Consider the following 22,841-nt stretch of genomic DNA (forward strand, 5'->3'; position numbering starts at 1 on the left):
TGATCTTTAATGCAAGTTTATGCTTTATGTAGTAACTGGGATTTAGTTTTCTCAAGTAGGAAATGTTACATCATCTGCCGTGATTGATGACAAATTTGTAACCACTCAAGTCACAAATGGGTGCTGTAGTTTAGAGGCCACTATTAACGAAGAGGTGGTTTCGCTCCAATTATGTAACTAACCCCTTCGGTGGTTAAAGCATGCACAAATTGTTGAGGATTAACCTCAATGTAAATAAGCGTCCAGAAGGAAGTCAGAATAAAATGGTTTCTCTCCGATTATGTAACCTCTTTGGTGGTTAAATGAAAGCATGTACACATTGTCTCAAATTAACCACAATGTAAGTGTCCAGAAGGAAGTCAGAGTACCCGCTGCTGGGAGACGGTAAATTTTCCTCATGCACTTCTCTCCAGTACCTGCGAAATTCCTTCTGAAATACCATCTCGGATGTGGAAAAATGCACTTAAATTTCTCGAAAAGGTTATCCAAAGGTGTGAATGGGAAAGGGCACATGATGAAGTCTGTGCTATCCTTGGGGCAAGCGCATGCTAAAGTTTTTTCGGGACAGGTTGTGCGGCCCCACCTGGTGCAGGTGAGGGCGCACACGCAGCCACCCCGCTGAGCTCCTAGCACGCGTCGGCGGGTTGCGGGGCGTCCTACGGCCTATAGCGCAGGCGCACTGCAGCGGACGTGGGCACTCCGCCACGCCTTGCCTCTCCGTACGCACCTGAGCCAGCCCTCTGCAGTGCGAGTATAATGATAGAGTTCCTTTCTTTGCCTCAAGCAGAGATCGCAGCACCGTCTCCCTAGGTCCGAGATTACAAACTCGTACACTCGTCTTTGCAAAAATAATGTCAATAGTCTATTTTCGTCGCCGCCACCGCCATTTCCAGAAGTTTCCAGTTCCATTCATTGCCATGGTCGCCACAAAAACCTACTGCAGCTCCCGCGCTGCTTTCTTACTCAACCTTTGATTCCCCTTCTTTTCTAGGGCTGGTGACGGCGGGGTGGAAGTGGCGACAACCGGGTGGGGTGGGAAGAGAACGAGCACGCTGGGCGGAGTCCGGCCTGTACCACCCCCGCCTCCCACTTGGTACGTTCCGACTCCCCCCGCCCCGCGGCTCGGGAAGCTTCTCCGTACAGCTGGGAGAGGCGGGGTAGTGGGGAGGGCCGACGGAAGGGGCGGGCGAGAGCCGGGGGCGGGACAGTCACGCCGCTCGTCCCGTGCCCGCGGAATCACGTGCCCGCGCCGCAGCCAATCGCCGGGCGGCGCTGCCCTAGGAGCGAGGAGGCTGTGGTGAGAGACGGACCGAGACCGGAGATGTTTTCAAGCCCGGCTTCGGCGGCGTTAGTGGCGGTTGCAGCAGTGACGAAGACAACGACAGCACCGGCAACGCCGAGGCACTCGTTCAGGGCCTAAAGCCTCCTGTGTCGACAGTGCCTCGGGTCCGTGAGGGCGAGGGGGGCGTGGCGACAGGCAAGAAGGAAGGAGGGGCGCGGTTTCGAGCCCCGTCCCCGGCGCCTGGGAGGAGACCCCTCAGTTCTGCGCTGCTCCCGTTCCCCCTCTCCAGAGCAAGGTAGGGGACGCGCCTTGCTCACTCCTTTCCGCTCTGCCTGTCCAGGCCCGCCCGCAGCGCCGCGGGGCTCACGATGACAGGCCGTTAGTAGCCCCAGCGCGGGTCCGCCGCGCCTGCCGCCGCCCCTCCAGGAGTCCGGAGGAGTCACCGCGCGCAGCTGGCAACTGCTAGCGGGCTGGGGGCGCCGGGCTCAGCGGGTCACTCCCCGCCGCCGCTGCCCGCTCCCGGGTTGGCCTGCCGCCGCCTCCCGGAACATGGCGGGGCCGGGAGGAGCGTGTGCGTGCGAGTGTGCGCGGCCCGAGAGGGCGCCGCCGGCTTGCGGCCGGACCGGCGGGGCGGGGCGGCAGTGGGGGCGCGCCCAGGCCGCCTCGCGCGCGGGTCCGCCCGCGGGAGACCGCCACGGCCCCTTCCGGGGGCAGCATCGGAGGTCCCAGGGGAAGGTGAATAAAAGGGAGCAGGGAAATTGCCGCTTTAACAGTCAGGGGGAAGAAGAGCCGCCACGCTGCAGTTCTGTCTTGACTGCCAGTGTAATCTGTCCTTGCCGCATTAGGAAATCGGTTCTCTTTTTCGTTCTGTGAGTGCCCATTCGAATGATGTTAATAGACCCCTGGAGCACGTCAGGTTCTTAGATCTTATTTTGAGTGGTAATATGGTGTGACGCATGCTTGAGGATCCCAAAGCGTTGAATAAACGGTTGTACAAAGAGGTTACCGAAACCCAGCTGACAGCTGTTTTAAGAATAGCAGTAAGAAACAGATTAAGGATGGGAAGTTAGTACTGTTGCACCAGTAGAAACCGTAGGAAACATTTGAAGCAGTGTAGTCGAGGTTATTTCCACTGGACAGCCACGGCTAAATTGCGAACGTGAGTGAAATGGGTTGCAAGTCCAGAGATCTGCATGTAAGGCTTTGGAATTACTCTCTGTAATCTTGAAGTTGAAATGAACCTGTGTTCTCAGTCATATATTCATTTTTTTTTTTAAAGGGGTATAGGTAAATTATAAAGGAAGGTGAACTAGTAAAGGAGCTATTTTTAAATTGACTGTTTATTAAAAACATATGGTCAAGTAGACTTAAAAATCTTGGGTACTGATCTGTTTCAGTTTCTTCAGTCATTATACAAAGGCTTTCCTGGAGATTAGCTCAGAACTGGCAGAACATATGCTCTATTGGTGCCAAGTGGCTTAAAAACAAAATGAGATAGTGTCGACTGTTTAAGATCAAGTCATTATATTAACTGATCATGTTGTTGGGAAAAGTCTTTTATTTGGGCTAAAAGCAAAAACATTTAAAGGCTTGAAATGTTTCCCCAGGAGATTATAGGAAGGAGGAGAAAGGTTTTCCTAAAAGATCTTTTGTAGTTGACACAATCACTAACTAAATTTCCAAAGGTCTGCAGACGCCTTGACTAAGGTCAAGCTTAACTATTTCAGGATATGTGTTCTATTTTAGGGACGGGCAAGGTGTAAAAATGAAGTAAAATATGAGTGTTAATTAGTATTCATGGAAGGAAACGAGTAAAAAGCAGAATGCTTTTAATGTTTTTAATCTCTATAGTTTCATGGTTCTTAGAATGGTTTTATGAACAAGCAGAGCTGGGAAAGTGGAAATATCTGGGTGTGTATTCCATGAAAAGTATTTGAGGAAGAGTAGAGAGAACAAAAATATTCAGATAAAGGAAAGAACTTAGGTGACTATGTTGTGCCATCTCTGCTTTTAGTTCTTTAATAGCAAGGGGCTTGATTTTTTTTTTTTTTGGAGATGCTTGTCCAACCAGTGGAATGAATTTAAAAGGAAGACTTCTTTTTTTTTTTTATCAAAAAGGTTATATGTTACTTTACATGTATATATATAGGAGTGATTGAAAATGTGATATTTTTCTGAGGTAGATTGGAGAAATGGTAGTCAGAGATATTTGGAAAACATTCAATCAGAGAAGAGGCTTTTATTCTAAAGAATAAGAATAATAGTTAACATATTGTTTCTTGGTATTAGTTGACTAGCCGTTAAATTTTCTTTAAACCATTCTTACACTTTAAAAGCGTCATTTCAGTCTAAAGAGAGATATATAAGTGAGATTATTTCCATCATAGTCCATAAGAAGTTGAGACTGCTTTCTGTATGTAAACTTGATACTAAAGCAGCGTCTATTACATAGGCAAGAAGAATTTGTCCAACAATTGTAATAGGTTACTTAAGAGCTATTGATACTATTTTCTGATTTGGAATATGTTGCTAAAACTAACATCAATGTGTAATTGTAAATTGCCTCACTGTATAATGAGTAGTCTTGGACTTTTATCATTAGAATTGGAAAGGACCTCAAATCTTCTAGTCCGTTTCCCTTATTTTGCAGATGAGAAAAATAAAGGCCTCTGAGATGAGATGACTTAATGAAGTCAGCATAACTAGTTAAAACAGTTTGTTGTTTGGGGTTAGAAATTTCTTTCTGTGAAGAGGCCAGTATGCCTATTTAAGAATTAGCTTTATGGAATAGTGGAAAGAACATTGAAATATAAGTAAGGAGGCCTAGGTTTAAATTCTTGATTTGTCACTTCTTAACTGGGTTTTGACAAATCTCATTAACTTTCAGAACTTTGCTTTCTTAATCTACAAAATATAATTTCCCTACATAATTTATACGGTTGTTGGATGAAACAAATGTGATTACATATTGACAGCTCATGGTACAATGTAAACTTTTATACATATAAAAAGTGGTGATATTATTTTTAAATTACTGTTCTTACTGTGTAACCAAAGTGTCAAGATCCTCTGGTTTTTGCTTAGCCTTAGCTTTATTGTTTCCAGCACCTGCTGTTTTACAGATTACAACTCCCTGTAGATATATTTTCTGATCCCCACTTAGTTCTAATCTTAGTAAAGCCTCTTAAGAACATTTTAAAAATTGCAGTTGTTACAGCCTGACTTCCTCTGGAGAATATGAAGTTTCTTCATATAACATTTGAAAACATTCTCCTATACACTCATGCATGCATAATATGTTTAACAGTGGGGTTTTAAAAGTAATAGTGAAAGTATCTTAGTTGTAATGTTAATTTGTCTGTTGCTAGTTTTCTGATGTGGCAATAACAGGAGAGAATTTTCCTTTATAAACTCAGCTTTGACTAGTTCATGTTAAGGTTATCTTATAGGTCTAAAATATATAGAAATGTTAAGACAAAGTTTTTGTTTATTGACTTTTTAAGGACCTTCGAGTGCTTTAATTGATAATACTGGAAACCAATATGTCAATATTGTAGTATTATATATATTATTTGTAACTTTGAAGCTAAAATTTATGGTAAACATTTGACCAAGCACTTGAAATATGCAGGTATCTATGTTCAAAATTTTAAGTGAAACATTTCTGATAATTTCTATAATAACTGTAAAACAGATACTATGTTTTAATGGCAGATACTTTGTTAAATATAGCTGAGGAAAATGAGACTCTGAAAAGTTATGTGATGTGTAGGTATTCACAGACTTAAAAAGTGGATAGACTATTGTCCCCCTTCTTAACCACTTCTCTGTGTTGTGACTTTAATCACAAGTTTTAGCTGACTTTGAAAAGTTTAAAGCAGTGTTTCTTAAATTTTAGACTTTGTGAAACGTTTGGGGCCCTGCTATTCTACTTTCTACTGTGTTGGTTAAAAAAAAAAAAAGTAAATACCTTAATGACAATTGTGGAAGATAGGCCAGCAGGCCTTTCTATGAGATGCTGATGTAGTAGAGTTTTTTTATGTTAGTTGTCAGAAAGAAATTACACTCAACAGCTACAGAAAGACTAAAGGGTACTATTACAAGAGGCTGTTCTAACAAACTCCACCTTGATATTGATGTCATTGTCCTAAAGAAACATACTTTAATCAGAATGGGAAAAAAAACTAACCAAACTCATTTAAGACTTTTATAAAGAAATGTAGCAATAATAAATTTGAGTTTGCCCAGGTTAGAAAACAGCTTCTCAGACTAGGTTTTTGGATGAGTGAGAATTTCTAAAATTTTAAGAAATTCAAAGTCAAACTTAAGTTCTTAGAAAATTAAGTTTAAACATAGAAATACTTCCAAATTGAGATAAGTAGAAGAGTTAAATTATGAAGCCACAAGTTATAGGGTGGAAATCTTCCCCCACCCCCTTTTGTATTTAAAAATTTTGTCCTCTTTGAACAGTTTCTTTAACATTTGTTTATTAGATACCTTAAAATTGTTTCAAAATATGTAGTTAATTTTCTGGTTATTGGTTTGTATTTGGACCATAAGTGGGGAAAATATCACAAATACTAGTGATAAATGTCATATTTTAAACTACCTTATTGCTTGAAAGAGTTGTGAGAGAGCCCTATAGCTTCTCAGATTTTGGATTGTTCTTCCTACATAGGAAATTATTTCGGCATTCTGATTTCTAATAGAAAAAAAAAGGTGCATGTGTAGCTCTCTCTTCCTGGAAATAGCTATATTAACTCAGGATAAGATAATAGTATGTTAAAAATTATGGTGCTTTGTAGTTCATGAAACACTTTAAATCCTCTTTTGAATTTCACAACTACTCTGTAAGTCCAGCAAAATATTTGCTTATCTGGTGATATTGAACCATGGATAGGATCCAGGTTAAAATCCTCTGAAGTAATGCTAGATTCCGTTGAAATTCACTAATGAAAGAAGCATTAGGAAACCTGAAGGAAGAAGAAAGAAACATAGGTGCTTTTATTCTCTTCCACCAAAGTCACATTGTATCTTGCTTTTTTTTTATTCTTTCTACCGTTTCTGAAACTTAAGAAGAGTAAAAGTAAACACTAAAAGCATTCATTATACCACTTTACTAATTAGTGGTGATGGTTAATGATGTAAAGACACATGAGAAAATTAAACTTTTACACATTTTCTCCCTTCATTTGCACAAAGATAATACAACCAGGAATAAAGCCTTGGCTTGTATTTTGAAGTTCTATACTGTAGTCCTACAACCTCTAAATTAAACTAAATCCTTGTTACCAGAATTTAATATTGGCTATTTGGAAGTTACTTAGCAATCAAGGAAAAGAAATTTTATTGAGCTTCTGTACTATCGGTACTGTTAGATACTTTCATATGTTATTTTAATATATAAGAGTAGATATCTTACATATCTTGTTACGAAAATACTTCAAAAAGTTGTCACTGGTATATCCAACTATAGATAGTATTACTCAAGAACTGGAAATTTGTTAAGTGTTATATAAATATAAGTATTATTTTGAGAGAATTTTTTTCTAAAGATCAACCCAGTTCATTCATAGATTTATAGTGGAGGTGATCACCCAATAGTGGTTATTCACCCTTCAGAAATTGTCTTCCAGGATTCATAAAAACATACCAAGAATGAAGATGAGTGTTCTCTTTAAGCTGCAGCTGAACAGGACAAAGAAAATACTTCTTTACCAAGTTTCTGTTTATCCTCATGTTAAAGTAAATAGGAATGTTTGACAGCAAATTGGATTACTCATTCTTCCTTTCTTTTGTCCTTTTTCCCCTTTTGTGGCTCCTCCTCCTCCTTTCAGGCACCAGTACCCTCTTGCTTTTGCAAACACCAAGTAAAAATAAATCCATACTTATCTCTTGGTTAACAGTATAAATTTCTGTTATTAAATTTACATTTTAAGGCTTTTATCTTTAATTTTCATGTGAATGTTATTTGATTTTAGCTATAGGAGTTTGGATCATTAGCTAATACAAGGGAAAATCATTTGCATTCTGTGAATTGACACTTCATATTCTTTGGCTGTTATTTTCTCTTAAATTTCTAGGAGTGGCAATCAAGAATTTTAACAATTTTTAACACATTTTTATAAGGGTTTGTAAATTACAATTTTTAATATATGCTTATTGTTAAAATTAAAACTACATAATAAAAAGGTTAATAATTTTCCAACCTCCCCTTATGGATATATTTTTTTTTAATGTGGACAAAAAAGTGGTTCTGTAGAAAGTAACCTCACAGGATGACCTTGTGAGTTTTTCTTATTCCCATTTTACAGATGTAATTCAATTTAAATCAATGATTGTATTGTTTACTTATAAAACTATACCTTTAAAGAAGTTAATGGTATTAAGAGAAAAGAGCAGAATAAAATGATAGATTAATTTTGAGCCTTTTGGGGCAAAAGAATTATTTTGTATTATAGATTATGGATTTTTACAAGGAGTGAGCACTTTTGAATCATTTGGTCTAACGTGATGGGTTATCTCTGGATATTGAATTTGAAAGTAACTGGGATTTTTTTTTACTTCTGAATTTTTAAGTTTTACCACAGTAAACAATATTATGGCTAATAATAAAAAAGGTCTTAAACACTGGGTGATTAGTTAACAAGTTTTAAATAAATGCTTCTTTGAACAGCACTCCATTTAGTATTTTTGATGTGTTTGGGAAGATATAAGCAAAGACAATATTATATAGTCTTTGTCGTTTTAGGCGTTTACACACAAAACGTAGACATGTGACAGAAACAGGAGGACAATGTTCTTTAATCATTCACATTTCTAGTTAGTGTAGAAGGGAACGTGGTATGCTCTGCAAGGACATGGACCATGTCTGTCTTGTTCACTATTGCACCCCCAGTTCCATCACACTGTTAAAGGTCAGTGTGTATTTATTGAATGACTGAGACTGTCAATGACAGGAGAATAGTTTGGCTAGCATAAGAGGATGAAATGAGACTAAGGGAGAAAAGATGGGTGGCAGATGAGAAAGGCTATAATTACTAGAATAAGGGGCTTAATAAAAATGAATTTCTAAAATGGGGAATGCTTTAATACTGATTTTTTTTTTTAAATGATTCTAGAAGTATGGAATTCAAATAGGCAAGGAGATTATTGGAAATATTCTTAAGTTTTAAGGTTTTGAGTCCCAATGCTAAACACTTATCTGACGAAGCACATTCTTCTCTGCTGTGTGGAACTTAAAATTTAACACTGGGGTCCCTCCCCAACTCCCAGGCAACTGACCCATACTGGTAGCATCACTGCCTCAGCTCCACCTAAGATCATCAGGCATTAGATTTTCATTGGAGGACTGGTCCCTGGTGCCAAATAGGTTGGAGACTGCTGATTAGCAGAAAGAAATAATTACTTAAAATAAGGATCCATTATTAGGGAGAGGTCATATAAACATTTTGAAGTTATATTGCAAATTCTTTAGTGAATATGTGGACCTATGACTTTCAGGCTCTGAAACAGATCTGTACAAAAAAGACCGACTTGACATTTAAGTTCAATTTTTGATGTAGAACTATTTCATTCTTAAATAGTCCTAAACTTATTTTTTTTGGCATTTGTTATATTTCCTTTAATAGATATTTAATATTGGTATCATAAGTAGGATTTGCCCCTTTTTTCCAATTCATAACATTTGTGTGGTTATATGTTAGGAAATGTTTTATTTTTTTATTTTTAACTATAGATGTATCACAAAATACCAGTTTATTTAATCACAGCACTGGATCTTATTACTACATTTTATTTTAACTTTTTATTTTTCAGATTCGTCAGGCAAATAACCCAGGTATTCTTTCCCTTTGGGGTTGGAGTTTTCACGGTACCAATCCTTGTTACTTTCTTACAGCTATTAGAATACAGTGTATTTAGACTGCGATGGCCCTTCATTACCATATTATCTCCTCATTCTCCTCAGCATACTTTGGCAGTTTATAATTCTAAATTGCTGTAGTCAGAAAGCTAACAAGAATACATACTGCTTACTACCTTCAGCCAGTTTAGAGTATGTTTTCTTTTAAATGCCCTGAAATATGCAGTTATACTGAATTCTTGTGCATACTATAGTAAGTAGGTTTGTGTTGGAAAATGAACGGGATACAGAAAAAGTGAGGTAGCAGAAAGGACTAAAATAAGGCCCAAACAGCCCAACTCTGGTGTTGGAAGTCATATGGAAGCTAGAGTTTTGGCTATAATTGAAGCCGAGTTATAACCTACACTATTGTTGGGTCAGGGTGGTAATGGTATGGTATGCAGATTAGAAATAATAAATCCTTTAGCATTGCACTCTTATTGGGACTGTTTTCAGCCCCTGAAATGGGTATAAAGAGTTTGGGTATAAAGATGATTTTCAGGATCACGGGCTTATATTGCAGAAGCACTGATTATGGAACTATTCTGGTTATTTTATGTTGTGACCTTTATCCCAAATCTCTTATATTTTTTATATGCCACTGTTAAAACTGCACCCGATTATCTAAGCAATTAAAAGTCCTTTCATTTAAGCCTAAAGTATATGCCGGTCATTTTTGTTAAAGAAAAGCACTAAAAATGAGTGAGGACATTATTTTGGATTAAACTGTGAGTAGTACTTAGAATGGAACCGGAGATGTGATATGTTGCAAAGATCAGCTGCTTGTCTTTTGAGGGGCAAAATTACAATACCAAAACCTTTTTATTTTGAAATATGTAAATAATTTAAAGATACAGAAAATAGCAAATGAGCACCTGGGCACTGGTCACCAGTTTAAGAATTAAACATTACAAATTTAATTGAAGCTCCGTGTGTCCCTTTCCTTTGATCAATTTCCTTACTCCCCCTAGGGGAATTCCTATCTCCCTCTTCACATAAACTTTTCCAACAGTGGCTTTTTCCCTTTCTCTAGACATGTGTAAATTTGTTTTTTTCTCCAACGTTCACCTCAGTGACCTTTTGCATTTTAACTCTGTTGTATTTTGTCTATGACAGTAAGAGAGATCTGACTAGGGGAGTTGAAGATAAGATTGTATACAAGAGATAGAAATCTACCTTAAAATCTAGGCAAAGGAAATTTAAATGTCAGTGCTTCATATGTGCAGAAGAGGATAAAGTAGATGTGAGTGTAACCTAATGAAATAATCGTTTTAGGAAGATTGGTCTGGTAGCAGCAGTGTGGAGCAATAAGTCTGAATGGAGGTGGAGAAATGCTAACTAATTTTGACTGACCTTTTTTTTTTTTTTTTTTTTTTTTATCCTAATTACCCCATGTTAGTGAGATTTTTATTTGGCCTCCATTTGAAAGAAGAGAAAGTTGTTGGTAGCAAAATGCTTAATTATGGGGTGTTTCTAGTTTTCAGGATTTAATGGATTATTCCTGACCCCTTCTAGAATCTGTTGACAGTGAAAGTGCATATGGAGTGGCTCTTAGGTTTCTACTTTCAGCATTGTTAATTTTTTCAGCTCACAGTGCCAGAGAAGCAAGTAAAGCTGCCTAACCATTTTCTCCCAGCTGTTGCAGCCCTCTACTGGTCTCTGGAAGTTGCACAGTTTAGAACCCTATAGAGCTAGAAAGAGGTCAGTAAACTCAGCAACTCATTTTATAATCTTAGAACCTTAAAAGTCATTTATGCCAACTCTTGCAATTGCAGATGAATATTTTATCTATCCACTTTAACAATTCTGGAAATACATGTAGATATAGATGTATAGTTATACATTTATATGTAAAATACCTAGGGCAAATCAATCATTGTAAATACAAGTGCCTGTGTTACTTTCCTTTAAAGACTCTAAATGTATTATTAGAATGTGGTCCTTTATGGTCCAGTGTTTGACAATGTCAAAAAAATCTTTTTACCACTAATCTCTTTTGTAAACATTAATGAAGTAATGAGAATTTTTTTTAATTTGAGATATTGTTTAGTTATTACTATAAGAAGATAAATTACTCTCAGAAGATAAATACAACAAACAAATGCTAATGCTTATTCTAAATTATTTTTAAAGCATTTTTACTTCTTGTTGCTAGAGTAGGAAACTTGGGTGTCATTCTAGCCTCCTTGTTCCTGTTTACTATTTCTCCCCACCTCACAATCTGGTCACTATACTTTAAGTGGCCTTCTTGTCTCTCATATAATTCCTTTTTAGTCTGTCTTTCAGAGTTTCACCCACAGCACCTTTCTACTCTATGTCACTACCTTTTTTAAAGCCTTAAATTGCTTTTTGTCATGAAGATCAAACAACCCATGACAAGGTGCTTCATGATGTGACCCCTTCCTATTGTCTTAGGCTCATTTTCTACCCCACTGTTTTTCAGTTTTTGCTATCTCATCAGTGTGGCCTGCTTTCTTGTGGAGCATGTGTGTTCACATCTGTGCTCAGGCTTATCCTTCTTTTTCTGCAGCCCCATTCATACCTACCTGCATCATAGTCATCCATAAGACTCTTATTTCAGTGGTAACCTCTTCTTGAAATTCCCCACCCATACCCCTATATACAGTACCCGAGCTGTGATCCCTTTGTGTTAGTACTGTTATACTTCTGTAGCATTTTTTATATCATCTAGTAATTTACTTGCCTTTTGCCCCTTAAAAACTGTAAATTCCCATTAAGCTAGAATTGTGTCTTGTTCATCTTTATTTCTCTTGTTTGGCTTATAGATGTTTAGTAAATGTTAAATGATTCAATAATTGCGTGAGCAAACTGGGCTATGACAGCTAGAGGAACTACCCATAGTTAAATAATTTAACATCAAACATTTGATTGGTTTTCTTGAAGTTAAGAGAATTAGTTCTTCTAGGCCAGTGCTTATTTCATGATATATCTATATGGAGGACAGAGAGGGAGAGATAAAGAATTGTAGAATTTTAGAGCAGGAATGGATCTCACTTCAAAACAAAGGAAACTGAAACCTAAAGAATTTACTAGAAAGAGTTACAAGAACCCAGGTGTTCTAGTACATATTTTACTTTACTAAATTCCTCCTAATATATTTTGCTTGAGACTTGGCTTGGAATAGTAGATCTTGTTTATATTTTAAGCAAATATTTCTTTATCTAAATATTTCTCTATACCATAGGTTTACCTTTGTGGAATTTTGAAGGTGATACACCCACATAGAACCAAGTTGACCACTTATAATGTACTGCATAGAGTCTGAATTATCTGCCATTCTCAGGTCCCTAAAAGATGTAATATTTAGCAACACCAACCCAAAGTACAGCCTGCTTTTATTGGATTGAGCTTCTGTCCTGAATTTTTTTGCTTCCTTTCCTATTTTGGTTGCTAGATAAGAAAACATAAAACACGTAAAAATACCTTTTACCGCTTTAGCTCTACCTTTGTCTGAAGCTGTCTCTCATCTGCTGTCTTAGTATTCCTCTTTCTTCATGGATTCTACCCAGAATGCTGTAGTCCTCCATAGCAAACTAAGTGGAAGTCAATCTATTTTATTTAAAATTTTTATTTGAAGTTTATACAAATAATATGTATTTATTATAAACGTTAAAATATAACTGTATAATATAAACCATAAACATCCCTTAAGGACTTTTAAGAACATTGTTTTAAGGACATTGTTGAGAATAGTTTATTTTAAAGGATGCAGATGTTTGTCTTCATCTTTTGTTTTTTAATTTATTTTTAAATTACAGTTGGCATACGATGTTACATTAGTTTCAGGTGTACAACATAGTGATTAAACATTTATATTACTTAAAAATGATCACCCTGATAAATAGTACCCATTTGACATCATACATTGTGATTATATTATTAACTATATTCTTTATGCTATCTTATGCTTATTCATCAACCCCCAAACCCCCTCCCATCTTGGCAACCCTCAAATTGTTCTCTATATCTATGAGTTTGTTTTATTTGTTCATTTTGTTCCTTACATTCCACACGTAAGTGAAATCATATAGCATTTGTCTTTCTCTGATTTACTCCACTTAGCACAATACCCTCTGGGTCTATCCATGTTGTTGAGGTAGCAAAATTCCATTCTTTTTTTCATGCCTGAGTAGTATTCCATTGTACATATGTACCACCTCTTCTTTATCTGTTCATCCATTGATGGACACACAGGTAGCTTCCATATCTTGACTATTGTAAATAATGCTACAATGAACATACGGAGTGAAACCCAAGTAGTTTTGGGTTTCTTTGGATAAATACCTAGAAATAAGACAACTGGGTCCTTCTCTGTCTCTTTTTATAGCCTTTGCTTTAAAATCTACTTTGTCTGGTATAAGTAATGCTACCCCAGCTTTTTCATTTTGTTTGTTTTCATTTTCAGGAAACATCTTTTTTCATCCCTTTATTTTCAGTCTGTGTTTATCTGCAGTATGGGTCTCTTGTAGGCAGCATATGTAAGAGTTTTGTTTTCTTATCCATACAGCCACACTTTCTTTTTTATTTTATTTTACTTTATTATTTTTTTATTAAGTTTATTGGGGTAACATTGGTTAATACAATTATATAATTTTCAGGTGTACATTGTAATATGACATCCGTATATTCTGTTGTGTGTTTACCACCCAAAGTCCAGTTTCCTTCAGCTACCATACATTTGATCCCCTCTATACACTTCACCCTCCTCCTTTCCCCCTATATGTGACCCCTTTACCCTGTCTACCTCATCCCTCCTCTCCCACCCCCTAACCTCTGGTAACCACTAGTCTATAGTCCATGTCCATGAGTCTCTGTTTCTCCTGTTCATTTGTTGCTTTTAGATTTATATCCCACATATATAAACCTAACATCATGTGAGTTTTAAATTTTTCTGTCTGGCTTATTTTGCTTAGCATGATTATCTCGAGGTCCATCCATGTCACAAATGGCAGTATTTCATCTGTTCTTATGGCCGAGTAATATTCTATTGTATATATGTACCACAGATTCTTTAGCCAATCATCTGTCGTAGGACACTTCGGTTGCTTCCATGTCCTGGCCACGGTGAATAATGTTGCTATGAACATAGGAGTGCAAATATCTTTTCGAATATGAGTTTTAAAGTTTTGGGGATAAATACCCAGTAGAGGAATTGCTGGATCATATGGTAGATCAATTCTTAGTTTTTTGAGGAACCTCCATACTGTTTTCCATAGTGGCTGTACCAGTAGTGTATGAGGATTCCTTTTTCTCCATATCCACTCCAACTTTTGTCCTGTTGGTGATAGCTATTCTAACAGGTGTGAGATGGTATCTCACTGTGGTTTTGATTTGCATTTCCCTAATAGCTAGCAGTGTTGAGCATCTTTTCATATATTTGCTGGCTATTTGTATATCCCTTAGGGAGAAGTGTCTGTTCAGGTCCTCTGCCCATTTTTTGATTGGATTGTTTGCCTTTTTGCTGTTATTGAGTTGTATGAGTTCTTTGTATATGTTGGCTATTAGGCCCTTATCGGAGGCGTTGCTTGTAAATATATTTTCTCATTCGGATGGTTGTCTCTTTACATTGTTGATGGATTCATTTGCTGTACAGAAGCTTTTTAGTTTGATGTAGTTTCATTCCTTTCTTTTTGCTTTTACTTCCTTTGCCTTTGAAGTCAAATTTATAAAATCCTCTTTAAGTCCAAGGTCCTTGAGTTTAGTTCCTATGTTTTTTTCTATGCAATTTATTGTTTCAGGTCTTATATTCAGGTCCTTGATCCATTTTGAGTTAATTTTGGTGTGTGGTGATAGACAACAGTCTAGTTTCATTCTTTTGCACGTGGCCTTCCAGTTTTCCCAGCACCATTTATTGAAGAGGCTTTCCTTTCTCCACTGTATGTTTTTGGCTTTTTTGTTGAAAATTATCTGCCCACATAAATACGGGTTTACTTCTGGGCTCTCACTTCTGTTCCACTGGTCCGGCCACACTTTCTTTTGATTGGAGCATTTAATCCATTAACATTTAAAGTAACTGTTGATAGATATGTAGTTATTCCCATTTTATTATTCATATTTTTATTTTTTCTTTTTATTCTTAAGTCCCTTCAACATTTCCTGTAATACTGGCTTGATGGTGATGAACTTCTTTAGCTTTTGCTTGTCTGGGAAGTTCTTTATCTGTCCTTCGCTTCTAAATGATAGCTTTGCTGGGTAGAGTAATCTTAGTTGTAAGTCTTTGCTTTTCATCACTTTGAATGTTTCCTTTTGAGGCCCTTATGCTCTGCAAAGTTTCTATTGAGAAATCATCTGATAGTCTTATGGGAGCTCTCTTGTAGGTAACTAACTGCTTTTCTCTTGCTTTTAAGATTCTCTCTTTATCTTTAACCTTTGTCATTTTAATTATGTTTTGGTGTGGGCCTGTTTGGATTCATCTTGCTTGTCTGTTTCCTTCACCAGGATAGGGAAATTTTCTGTCATTATTTCTTGAAATAGGTTTTCATTCCCTTGCTCTCTCTCTTCTCCTGCTGGTATCCTTATGGTGTGAATATTGGTACACTTGATATTGTCCCAGAGATTCCTTAAACCAGTGGTTGCCACCCTTTTTGGCCTGAGGGACCAGTGCCCAGGGGTTGGGGACCCTTGCCTTAAACTGTCCTCATTTCTATTTTTTTTAAGTTTTTCTTGTCATGGTTCTGATTAGGAGTTTTCTGTTACCTTCTAAGTCGCTGATTTGATCTTCTACTTCATCTAATCTACTGTTGATTCCTCCTAAGGTATTCTTCATTTGTGACTGGTTCTTTTTTATGTTTTCTATCAAAGTTCTTACTGAGTTCATCTACTCTTCCCCTAATTTCATTGAGCATTCTTATAATCAGTGTTTTAAACTCTGTATTTGGAAAACTGCTTGTCTCCATCTTGTTTGTTTCTTTTTCTGGAGCTTTGTTCTGTTTTTTCAGAACATGTTTGGAACATGTTTGTCTCCCCATTTTGGCTGCCTTCCTATGTTTGTTTCTATGTATTAGGTAGGGCTGCTATGTCTCCCAGTCTTAGTAGAATGGCCTTATACAGTAGGTGTCCTTTGGGGCCCAGTGGTGCAGACTCCCTGATTACCTGAGCCAGGTGCTCCAGGTATGTTCTTTGTGTGGGTCGTACATACCCTTCTGTTGTAGTTGAGCCTTGGTTGTTTTTTGCACGCCAGTGGGAGGCCTTGACCTTTAGGATGACTGGTTATGAGTACTGGCCATGACTACAGAGGAGGAGCTGTTGTGCAGGTACTGACTCTGGAGAGCAGGATTCGCTTTAACGGGGCTCTGGTCTGCCCAGTCTGCCCTTTGGGTATGTCATCCTCAGCTGTGGCCCTGGGTGGTGCTTTAGCTTAGACTGAAGCTGGCTACCAGCCATGTAAGCAGGGGCTACCTGGCATGAGCTACGAAGCAATCTTCATGGCTGCCATCTGTACTGGGCTTGAATGTGCCTCGATAGTCCAAGCCCCACACTGAGGTCAGCTACCACTAGTACTGGGCTTGAGGCTGCTCAGCAAGAGGTATGGAGGATACCAAGGCCAGATGCTGCTTGTTTAGGTTTTGTGAACCTTTGAGCGATTTTAGGAAAGTCCACAGCATGAGCCAAGACAGGCTATTTGGAAAATCCACTGCACGTGGCTTGGGGGGGCCTGCAAGTTGGGTGGGATGCATTCTCAGGGAATTGCCAGGGCGGGGTGACTAGTGTTAGCCATGTTGATGGCGGCCACCTGTGTCTGTACACAGAGAAAGGGACTCAACAAAAGAATGAGGGCCTCTGCCAGCACTTGTCTTGGAGAAAGCTGCCCCTCTAGCCCTCTCCCTGAAGGCAGATAGCTCAGTTCCTCCCCCTTTGTTCTCGGCGCCTTTCAAGCTGATGCTCCAGTGCTGGAACTCAGAGCAAATGAGTTTTTCAGTGAATAAGTCTTCGCATGGGCCCCTTAAGAGGAATGGTTGTGACATCAGTAGCCATCTGTCTCACTCAGCCACAGTGTTCACTGGTTGTCACAGCCAGAGGTGGTGGGGACTTCTCTTCCTGGCCCTGGAACCCTGGACTGGGAGCCCGGTGTGTGGCTGGGACCCTTCACTCCCTCAGGGAGATCTCCGCAGCCAAGATACCCCTCTTGATTCTCAACTACCTCACGCGAGTGTGGGACCAGACTGTTTCACATCTCTGCCCCTCCTACCAGTCTCAAGGTGGCCTCTTCTGTGTGTCCCTAGTTGTAGGACTTCTGTTCAACTTGATTTCAGGTAATTCTCAATGATGATGGTTCTGTAGTTTAGTTGTAATTTTGATGTGGTTGTGAGAGGAGGCAAAGCACATTGTTTACCTACTCTGCCATCTTGACCGGAAGTCCTGTCTTCATCTTTTGCATGCCATTGGTTAAATTTGTGATTTTATAATTTCTTGGTCTGGAATACAACCATCATATTCTTACGGGAAAATGTTACGGAGTAGCTGCTAGAAAACATTGTGGTGAAAATCAACAATTGCTTACTTGGGAATTTATGATAAAGAAAGCACAATCCTTGTCTTTGCTGTATCTTCTGCAAAGATGAAGATCATTTCAGCAGTCAGACTGTTGACATTCCAGAAAATGTGGATATCACTTTGAAGAGATGTTCAGTTACTGTGAAGGGCCCCGTAGGCACCCAGCAGAGGGACTTTAATCACATCAATGTAGAACTCAGTCTCCTTGGAAAGAAAAAGAAGAGGCTTCAGAGTTGACAAATGGGGAGAAATAGAAAGGAACTGTCTCCTGTTCTCACTATCCGTAGTCATGTATAGAACACAATTGAGGGTGTTACACTGGGCTTTGGTTACGAGATGAGGCCTGTGTATACTTATTTCCCCATTAACGTCATTCTTCAGGAGAATGGTTTTCTTGTCGAAATTCGAAATTTCTTGGGTGAAAAATATGTCCACAGGATTTGGATGTGGTCACATGTTGCTTGTTCAGTATCCCAAGCACGGAAAGATGAATTAATTTTTGAAGGAAACGGCATTGAACTTGTATCAAATTCAGCTGCTTTGATTCAACAAGCCACAACAGTTAAAACAAGGATATCAGATAATTTTTGGATGTTATCTGTGTTTCTGAAAAATAAACAGTTCAGCAGGTTGATGAATAAGGTCAGTTGCCCAGCTACAGAAACTCCATGTCAAATGATTCCTCAAACTTATTTGTGATATTTTAAAGAGGCAATAAAAGTTTTGTAGTGATTTGGAAGGGGAAAAAAACAATAATCTCTTTTCAGAGTCTGAATTCTCATTTGAATGGTTTAAGTAGTTAAGATGGGGGTGAGGTGAGTATCCAGTTAATATCCCAGAAGCATGGTCATTTATTTTGAGGCCTTTAAAACCACTCTTAAAGTCTGAGGGACTTAAGTTCTTTGACATTTAAGTAGGAAATACTTGGTTTATTCTTTATTCTCATAGTTTACTCTTTTTTTGCGTGGGGGAAAGCAGTAATAAGGATGTCATAATTGTTTAATAATTTAAGTTATAGTTTTTGCATTCATAGAAAAATTGAATTCAGAGTGAAAATTTTCTAAACTTCTCATTCTGGAATCAGAATTTTAGAAAGATAGGATACTTCCAATTGATTTAGCCTAACTTTACTTTTAAGAAGAAACAAATATTGAGAAGTGATGGAGGTCAACCAAAAGTGGTAGTTGTCAGAATAGAAATTTGCACTTGAGGTTCCCAGCAAAATCACAGAGAAAGTAATGGTCCCTTTGCTAACTCAGTGATTCTTAAGGATCATTGAATTCTGTTGTGATATGGTCATATACTAGTTGCTCTTTTTCTTGCAACAAATTCAAAGGAAGCATTTTTACTACCAAAGCAGCTGCAGCCCATTGAGACCTAGAACAGCGAAATAGGGAAAATGTTAGGAATTCTCATTCCATCCTTACGGTTCTGTCTTTACTTTCTTTAAGTAGAATGTAAAATTGGTAAATTTAGAGGGCAGCGTTTGAATATTTTATATGTACCAAAGACTATGCTAAGTTATCTCTTTGGCTCTTACAGCCTTAACAGTTGAGCTTTACCATTTCATAACATAGGTGAAGAAATTAAGTAACTTGGACTTTGTTTTCAGTTGTATTTAATCTAAAGTGCATATTCTGGGGATTCTAGGCAAGATGTCATACTGGGGAAGCTCCATTTTTCAAATACATGGAAATGCTAGATTAAAAAAAAATTTTTTTTTTTAAATACATAGCTGAACTTGAAAGCAAGAAGGAGGAATTTTCAGGTGCCTGAAATGGAAAAATGACTCAAAATCATAATAGAAAACAGAAATTGAAGCCCTGTTCTAAAAGTAAAATAGATACTCCTTATGTGTATGTAAGCTTTAATGCAGTAATGGAATCCACAGGCCCAGCAATGGCAGAGAGCTGAGTTCAGACCAGGAAGAGTCTTAATTATTCATGAATGGGGCCAAAAAAAAAAAGTTCATCTTTCAACCTAGATTTATATTTCTTGGTATATCTTTTTCCTATCCTTTATTCTCAACCTTTTTAGTATCCTTTTGTGGTCTCTTTTCAAGTATATTGCTGAATCTTATTTTTATCCAGCCTCAGAGATGCTTATATTTTGATTAATGGGTTTAGTCCATTTTCATTTATTGTGATAACATTTTGGAAATTACTTATATTCTATTTACTATACTTCTATTCATTTTCCAGTTTATTAAATATGTGTGTGTGTGTGTGTGTGTGTGTGTGTGTGTGTGCCTTCCCTCAGAGGAGGCAAGTACTTAAACCACTTTCTCACTTTAGTCTCTGTCCCACTCCAGATTCCCCAATTTCCCAACAGCCATGTTAGGTAGAATTTTAGTTCTTGGTTGTCAGGGGTGTTCTTCAAACATCCATCCATTATTTTTCTTTTTATGTGAAATATACTTTATTAGGTTATTTATTCCTATTCCTATATATCACATAGTATCTTCATAGATTTATTTCAATTCTAGAGTGTCTACTTAAAAGCAATTTTCAAACAGGGTGTTTATATGTAAACATTCTAAGGTCTTTATTATGCCTGAAATAGCAGTATTTAACCCTCACTTTAAAGTGATAGCTTAGTTTGATTAAAGGTTTTGGGTTTGAAATTCTTTTTCTTTAACATATTGAAAATATTACTACATTTTTTTTTTTTTGCCTCTGGCGTTGCTTTTCGAAAGTTCCAATGTCAGTTTGGTTTCCTTTCCTGTGCGTGTGACCTGCAGTTCCTCTCTAAAAATTTTGATTTTTTTCTTTACCTTTTTCATTTTATAATGAGTCTGGGCGTAGTTCTTTTTTTGTCTTGTTTGGCACTTGGAGTCATATTCATTCAGCGAATACTTATTTATTGGGAGTTTGCTGTGTGCCAGGATGTATTCCAGACACTTTAATCTGAGATCTTTTACCTTCCCTCAGTTCTGGGAAATTATTGGGTATTTTTTCAAATATTTTGTTTTCTCCATTTTTCTCTTCCTGGGAATTTTATTATAATGATTCTGTCACTTCTAAGTTTTCTTCTCCATATCTCTTAAGTATTTTCCTCTTTATTTTTGTATCCCTTTCTGATGCCTTCTGCAAATATCCTCTACCTGATCTTCTAGGTCACTAATTCGTTCTTAGGCTTATCTGTTCTATTATTTATATAATCTGTAGAGTTCTTTATTTCAACTATTATACTTTCATACTGTGTATTTTTTCTTGGCTCTGTTTAGTCCTACTGCATATTATGAATCTTATCTCTTTGAGGATTTTAAACACTTTAAAAAACTCTTCATGTGTCTATTCTATTAATTCTTCATATAGTATAGATGGTTTAGTTCCAGGTTTAGACTTTATTCTAATCTAAATTCAATGGGAAACCAATACAGAAATTAAGCAGGGCAGCAGTATCATCTGATTTTTAGTTTTAAAAGCTCATGGTGGAGTGAGGGATGTTCCCAGATCTCTCCCCTTGAAATAACAATAAGCCAAACATCTGAAACTCAACAAAAACACCCAACCTGCACACAAACACGTCTGAGCATGGGATCTGCGAATAATAGCTACCATAGGAGTTGGGCAGTAGACTGGGAGAAACAAAGAAGCTGCCCCTGGCATCCATAGCTCCCTGCAGGAGGAGGGAGAGAGAAGATATTGCAGCAGGTTCTCTTAACAGCCAAGCCTGAGAAAGCTGTGAGCTTCACGTAGCAGCAGGGCCCAGGGATCAAGGTAAAAAGAGAACTGGAGGCAGCAGAGAAGCAACAGTTGATTATTACCAGCTGTGGTTACAAAACATGAGGCTGAGCTGCAGTCCCCATCCCCCAACCCGGAAGGCCCCTCCCCCAATATTCGCCAAGCCCTGACACTGCAGAACCCCCAGGGGAATCTGAGCAAATGCTAACAAAACTGTCACTAACATTGACAGGGACTGAGACTTAGGGTAGCTAGCATGATTGAATATTTATAAGAAAAAGAAGGCATTATTAAGACTTTATATAAAGCAGGGATCGAAGAGGCTTAGACACCATCTACTGGAAACCAAAAGAAAAATGCTATCTTAGCAATAGGCTAAAGAGAAACCGTTTTATAATAAATAATCTTCATTCTGGAAAAGAAGCAGAATACACTTCCATTAATGCCCAGGCAGAGAAATAGTCCATTAAACACCATGAACAACCAAGATGACAACCCAGCTCAGAAAGAAGGAGAAAAATTTCCAGAAAATAAGCTTAAAGACAGAGAAATATGCAACTTAAATGACAGAGAATTCAGGATGGTACTTCTGAAAAAACTCAGATCCAAAACAATTCATATCAACAATTTCAGGAATTGGAAAAAACAACTAGATCAACAGAATGAATTTTTTAAGCAAGGCGATTGAAACCATCAAAAAGAACCAAATAGAACTAAGTTCTGGAGATGGAGAACACACTGAAAGAGATGAAAAATTAAATAACAAGCTTGGGAAATAGAGTTGTCCAAATGGAGGAAAGGGTCAGTGATATCGAAGACAGAAATCTAAAAATAAATCAGAAGGAAGAAGAGAGGAACCAAAGAATGAAAAATAATGAAAGAGAAGTACAAGAACTAGCTGATACCATCAGAAAAGGCAATAAGAATAATGAGCATCCTTGAAGAGGAGGAAAAGGAGCAGAGATTAGAAAGCAATTTTCAGACAAATAGTTGAGAATTTTCCAAATTTAAGGAATGAACTGGAGCTTAGAATTCAAGAAGTCAACAGAAGACCCAATTATCTCAACCCAAAAATGCCTCCTCCAAGACACATTGTATTAAAATTATCAAAAATCAATGACAAAGAATTCTCAGGGCAGCCAGGGAAAGGAAGATGGTAACCTATAAAGGAAAATCCATTAGATTATCATTAGACTTCTCAGCACAAACCTTATAAGACAGAAAGTGGAATCAAATATTCAAACTATTAAAGGAATTACCAGCCAAGAATAATGTATCCAGAAAAGCTCTCCTTTAGATATGAAGAAGAAATAAAAACCTTTCCAGACATAAAAATTTGAGTGAATTCTCCACTATGAGGCCTGCATTACAGGAAACTCTGAGAGGAGTCAGCTCACCTAAAACAAAATGACAAAAATATATAACTACAAGTAAGGCAATTAGCAGGCAGATAGAG

General features: G+C 37.7%; 1 protein-coding gene and 1 pseudogene across 3 annotated transcripts in view; both read left to right on the top strand.

Moving 5' to 3' along the window:
• Positions 1–1,247: 1,247 nt before the first annotated feature.
• The window catches only part of ANKRD12 (ankyrin repeat domain 12), a 122,106-nt gene continuing 100,512 nt past the window's right edge, over positions 1,248–22,841 (top strand). For 2 of the 3 annotated variants that reach the window (XM_039845854.1, XM_039845856.1), the window contains exon 1: positions 1,248–1,577. The gene's annotated coding sequence lies outside the window, so the exon portion shown is untranslated. Of the gene's footprint in view, positions 1,578–2,020; positions 2,152–22,841 lie in introns of those variants that run through there. The other variant, XM_039845855.1, reaches the window with a different exon arrangement.
• LOC120588609 (60S ribosomal protein L9-like) lies at positions 17,724–21,663 on the top strand (annotated as a pseudogene).

The sequence above is a fragment of the Pteropus medius genome, unplaced genomic scaffold, assembly GCF_902729225.1.
Source record: "Pteropus medius unplaced genomic scaffold, Ma_sr-lr_union100, whole genome shotgun sequence".
In the NCBI taxonomy this organism is placed as follows: Eukaryota; Metazoa; Chordata; class Mammalia; order Chiroptera; family Pteropodidae; genus Pteropus; species Pteropus medius.